The sequence below is a fragment of the Clupea harengus genome, chromosome 25 (assembly GCF_900700415.2).
Source record: "Clupea harengus chromosome 25, Ch_v2.0.2, whole genome shotgun sequence".
Taxonomy (NCBI): Eukaryota; Metazoa; Chordata; class Actinopteri; order Clupeiformes; family Clupeidae; genus Clupea; species Clupea harengus.
The window spans coordinates 14,179,562-14,185,561 of NC_045176.1; positions in this window are offsets into that span (position 1 = coordinate 14,179,562).

Below are 6,000 nucleotides of genomic sequence, written 5' to 3' on the forward strand. Positions count from 1 at the left end.
CCCTTTTGTGTTTTTGTGCCCAGGTCCTTGTTAGTTAGCTAGTAGGAAAACTACCCAAACAGTGCAAACCTGCTAGCCTTACATCGCCACCCATTCTACAATGGAAACATGTTTTGAAAGTTGTTAGTGTGTAAAGCATGTAACTTTTGCTTGTTTTAAATCTATCCCTAATAGGGATGTCACGAGAACCGATACTGGGGGGGGGTGTCTGCCGGGCAGTGTCCCTACCAATGCTGAGACCAAACCTACGCCCTTGTTTCCAACTGTCACCTAGCCCAAACCCTGCTTTTCCACTCCCTGTACCTGCCCAACGATATCACTATGCCGTGATGTCCCTTGTGCAAGTTGAACCGCTTCTCGTGGATGCCACTTCCTCCCTGTTTTGACCGTTGGAGCAGTGTTCTTGACTACTGGATCCTTAGACTGTGACAAAGTCATCTCCAGGTTGGAAACACAATTTCAAATTGTAAACTGGCTTTGTACATTTACATTTAGCAGACGCTTTTGTCCAAAGCGACGTACAAGGGAGAGAACAGTCAAGTTAAGAGCAATAAAAAGCATGGTGTAACAATAAATACTACTTTACATGAGAATTCAAGTTACAAGAGCATGTACTTACCTTGAGTCCTGTTCTATGCTAGATGAATGTCATCTGGGATTCATTTGCAGCTTGAAAGTCACAGATATAATTGGCTTGGAGAAAACAGTTTAAACATTACTCTTTAAACATTTACTGAGCCAGTACTTACACAAAAACAGATTGTAGCGAAAAACAACCTCTTCAAATCTTTGAGTTAATATTCAATCAGAGTCAGAAGTCCGAGTGGGATAAACTGAAGTTTTATTCAATCCTGCAGACATTTCATTCAAATCGAGAGCGGTGGTCTATGGAGCAGCTCTGACAAAAAATAAACAGCGCACTAACTATTTAAAGGGCATATTCCGTCACTAATTTCCAAAACATCTTTCAAGATGCCGAAACAGCTGTGTCCTTATCAGCAGTTTCACCCCTCCCAGTTATGATAGCAAGGCTCTTTTGTGGGAACTTCTACTTGCTCTTTGATGAATTCCGCATCTCCTTATGCATAAACCTTTGAATTAATATTTGGCTGTCCCTGTACGCCTGCACCTGTGGAAACTGTGATCTTGTTTTGAGAAAATAGGCATCTCTGTTTGGCCTGACCTTCATCCCTACACACAGGCCTCTCTGCCTGGCACACAGGCTTCTCTGCGCGTAGGCCTGTCTGGCTGGCCTGACCTTGGTCTGCGCACACGGGACATTCTGTTTGAACTAACAAAGCACTCACGCCTGCTCACAGGCTATTCTGTTTGACCTAACATAACACCCATTGCTGCACACAGGCCTTATGACACTTGTTGTTCCAAAACTGCTTCATGTTCACCACACCACTGGATTATAACCATAATTCTCAACACATGCAACAACACATGGTGACTACTACACATATCAAGTCCCTTTAAATGCTGGGGGCCCTTTCAAAGTCCTTATAAGCAAGTCTTGCCACTTGGCAGACATCTTGGCAACAAGATCAGGCTCCTATTTAAATTAATGGGGAGAGATACATTACTCTACATAGGTCGAACAGATATTAAAAGTGCATCACGTGAATCTGCATTTAAATCTGTCATAAACGGTGTGAACGTTGTTTCTCCATAAAAAAAGAATGTGCAGGGAAGCAAAACATCTGTTATGCCGTTTCCAATAATGGGATTGGTTCTTTATAATACAGGGCAGGACTTCCAGTTACAGATCCGCCATGTTTAGCTTTACGGATTCCCTCCTATTTCTCTCATTCATAAGGGAGGATTTGACTCCTCCCTTATAACGTATCGGGGCCCTTTAAAGTCATGCAAGTATTTATAATAGCCTAATGAGTAATTACATTTGGGTTCTTAGTACATGTTGGGCCTTTACTATTCTGTAACATTTGCCTATAAAATAAAATGATATTAAACTTAACTAATTAATAAGAAATAATACTAGGTTATATAATGTTTTGGCCTTATTCCATAATTGGCAGCTAGGTGACATAGGCTACACCATTTATCCAGCTACCAAGTCCAAGTGACAACCACATCCCTAACTTTAATACAGGACATTCAGATATGTGGATTTTTGTTCTGCAGTTAGGGACTGTGCGGATTGGAGTGGGGTACGACAGTTATACAATATTCAGCAAGCCTTGTACAATAACTGCAACTGAAAACCAAAACTATTTGTACTTTTTTAATTTTTCATACATTTTTGTCAATGCAATCAGAATATTCATTAGTGATTCAATTTCTTTCCACTTAAAGTGTTCAATCAGTGCCCAGCGGTGTGGAAAAAAGATCATCCTATTAGCTGTGTTGTATTAATTAAAGAAAAAGTAAGATAGAAACATCAAGCCACATCATTAATGGAAATTATTAGAAAATATTAACACCAGCAATGATGTGTTTCATCACAGTTCAGTCATAACATTTAGTTTACAGCTGAAACAACATTTGATTTTGCAGTTACTCTTATAATGTTATCATGTTGACAAAGACACATCCTGACTGGATTGGTCGAAAAGCATGTTGTGCATGATGCAAACAACTCGCAACAGGTAAGCGTCATCTCTCCTTCTCCTGCCTGCCAATGTGCCCTGCATTGGTTGTTCTTAGTCCTATCCTGAGGGCGAGGCACTGAAGGTCAGAAAACAACACGTTATATAGCGTACTATGATGTTTGGCAATATTCCTGTCTTGGACATTCCATATCAACAACTTTGAGGAACAACTGTGAGTATGACATAGTGCGAGAGCATCATTCATCTGATGGTCCAAGTTTGCGTTACACTGCCTTTCTTCATTTGGTGTGTTTGGTGTGTTTGTTTTGCTTACCTAGCCAAGCAACACAAATAAAGACCCACCTTCATGCACGACATGTCATTGACAAGCTAAGTAATACAATTCATGACAAGACATTATGCATTATGCTTTCCCTTTGAGGGCGCAACATGTCACCGTCTATGACATCGGCTGGAGTAATCGCGTGCTATAGCTGTGACGGATCGAGCCTTGGCTTAGTGCAAAATGTGGTTTTGGCCCAAAAAGCTCAGAGACAGAGTGAGGGTTCAAACATATACTTTTTAATAACTTCAAAATGTTCAGGAAACCTGCTCAGCCCTTTATATCAGCAGAAGACAATAATCAGCCGTCTCAAGGAATGTAACCTGCTATGCCTCTCAATATGCAGAGGACAACATTCAACAGTCACAACCTTCATAAAAATACCTGCTAAGCCTCTAAAAACCAGAGGACAACAATCAGCAGTCTAAAGGTCTACATATATGCACATATCTGACAAGACAAAAACTAAACTTTCCCCTAGACAATGAAAATATATGGGCCATTCTCCCGAATTGGTGTAAAGTCAGGTTGGAAATATTTTGAAAATGTGTATGTTTTATTCCCAAAACTTTGTCCGTTTGTATATTGAACCATATCTAAAGCACATATTTCTAGTAAAAGAACCGTCAATTTTTATGTTGTATTTTCAGAATGTGTTGGAATGTTTTTCCTCTCCCAAAAATTGTCACTACCGAAACATAGTAATAAACTATGGTAAAAGAGTATTATTATTAACCTGTTCAGATTGTGTTTCCTTCCCTTCTCTGAAGAGTATTTTTACAAATATTTCTTGAAGGTTTTCACAATGAAATCAATAAAAATGAAATTTTTACCAAATTTCAAAGTTCAATTTATACAATTCATCTTACCATTCCATTTTGTCACTACCGAAACGATCATGTCACTACCGAAACTTTACCATATGTTTTGGTAGTGTGACTGTTTCGGTAGTGACTGTTTCGGTAGTGACAATTCTAGCTAACTTTGAGCATAAATAAATAATTCTAGCAAGTACATGGCTAGCAAACAAATCTTTGAAAAGGTGTACACACAAACAGACATAATACTTTGCATAAAACCCCAAAAGGTTTACTTAATTGAAGAAAAATATGTGTTTGGTAGTGACCATTCTTAAGGTTACACACTGATTTTCAGAGTTTGGAACACAGTTATATCAAAAGTATGGGATCTAGCTACTTACCATTCAGCCATGAGGGACAGGGATGCAGTATCACGGCCTGGTTATAAATGCAGGGGTGTGGCTAAAAACCAGGCTCAGCCAATGGACTAAAACTCCTGTGTTTCGGTAGTGACATGAAAACTATGGACATGATTTTTTGAGCATAGTTTTTTTTTTTTTTAAATTAAACCCACAATAAATCTAAATCTTCCAAGTTCTGTTTAAACTTAATCATAAAGATCTTTGAAATTAGATCATTGAAAAAAATCTAAAAAGTGTTATTTACAGAAATTGAAATTTAGATGTCAGGGTTGGGGACAGCTACTTCCCAATAGAAAGTACCCTATAAATGATGATTGTGTATATATTTAGCTTATCCCTATCTCATTTAATGTCTTGGGTTTAAATAGACCATAACATATTCTTAGTAAATATCTATGTCTGAATACTTAATTGTTTTGTAAAAAGTTTTTCTTGTTGTGGGACCACACTTTGCACCAATTCGGTAGAATGGCCCATATAGGAGGTGGCCAGCACCATTTCTAAACAAAAAAAGTGGTAGACACAAAAATCAAACAATACACAATGACAAGACCCTGAAACATAAACATGGTATTCCTCAGCATGCTAAAACGAAGAAATAACTATGCAATAAATAATCACACTGTGCAGGTATGGGGAAAAAAAAACTAATCAAAGTGGTTTGGCCCAGACAATTTCTAGTGGTTCTCTGCCAGTCTAGGCAATTAGCAGTGTAATTAGGTAGGAACCAAAAACATTTTCTGGGTTTCCAACGAGCGCTCCTTGCGTCAGACTGACCAGCTAGCTGAGGACTCGAATAACCAACCTGTCGGTAATCCATTTCTCCATATTTCATTAAACTCCGTTGGTGCACAGACTCTGTTTACTTAAATAAATGGTGGGAAACATGATTGGTGTCCTAGCCTACTTGGCTGAAGTTCGTGTAATGCGGTGTGTGCATCTTGTGTGTAGGTGTGCAGGCCAATACGGGTGTTGGTGGCGCTAGCTGTCGCAAACACGGGGTAGGTGTGCGCCGTTTATGTGTGGTCGCACCACGACCGTCACAATAGCTAACCATGTTGTTTTGTTAACGACCAAGCGCGCCCAAACCAATTCCTTGCTAGCTGATATGATGTTAGCAGGGGCTGTGAAATATGATGAAGACGTAAAATAAATATGTACTGCGAAAACGGAAAACAGTTTTTTATTTTTTTTGTCTGACAATCCTCAAACCCTCTATGCCTAACTTTGAGGATATCTTATGTTATATATTCTTTAAAGTTGGAAAAAGGTGCCTAACTACAGCACCAGAGCTTTGACGGCACAAGCAGAAGGAAGAAACTTCGGTGAAAGTTTACCTACTAAGATCAAGCATCAGGTGGAATCAGTCACTTCTCATTACGCTTCAGCTTCACACATTTCCCCATCCACTTTCATTGCTACTGCTTTTTGTTGTGGAGTGTATCACTGTGGGGGGGACTGGGGTACCACAGTGATACATTTCCCCTGCAGGGCTGTACAAAAACCCACCTCACTTTGTTTGAATTGTCTGCGTAGAATTTCGTGCACACATCTTGCGCCCTATAGAATCGTTAGAATAGAATAGTTAGATTTAGAATAGACAATGATTATAAAACATCAGGGCAATGACTAAATATTGTATTAGTATATATTGTACTTTACAGATGATTCAGAGTTGAATATCCATTAAAATATTTAAAATGCATTTTTTTTTTTTTTTTGAAATAACCATAAATAGCCTACAGTGTGTCAGGGTTAATTGTGTAAAATCCATTAAGAATGCTTAAAACATTGGAATTGTACCTATAAATGGGAGTTGCAAGAACAGGAACAAGCCTCGCTTTACTGCACCTTGGTTTTTGTGTCAGGTTGTTTCACAG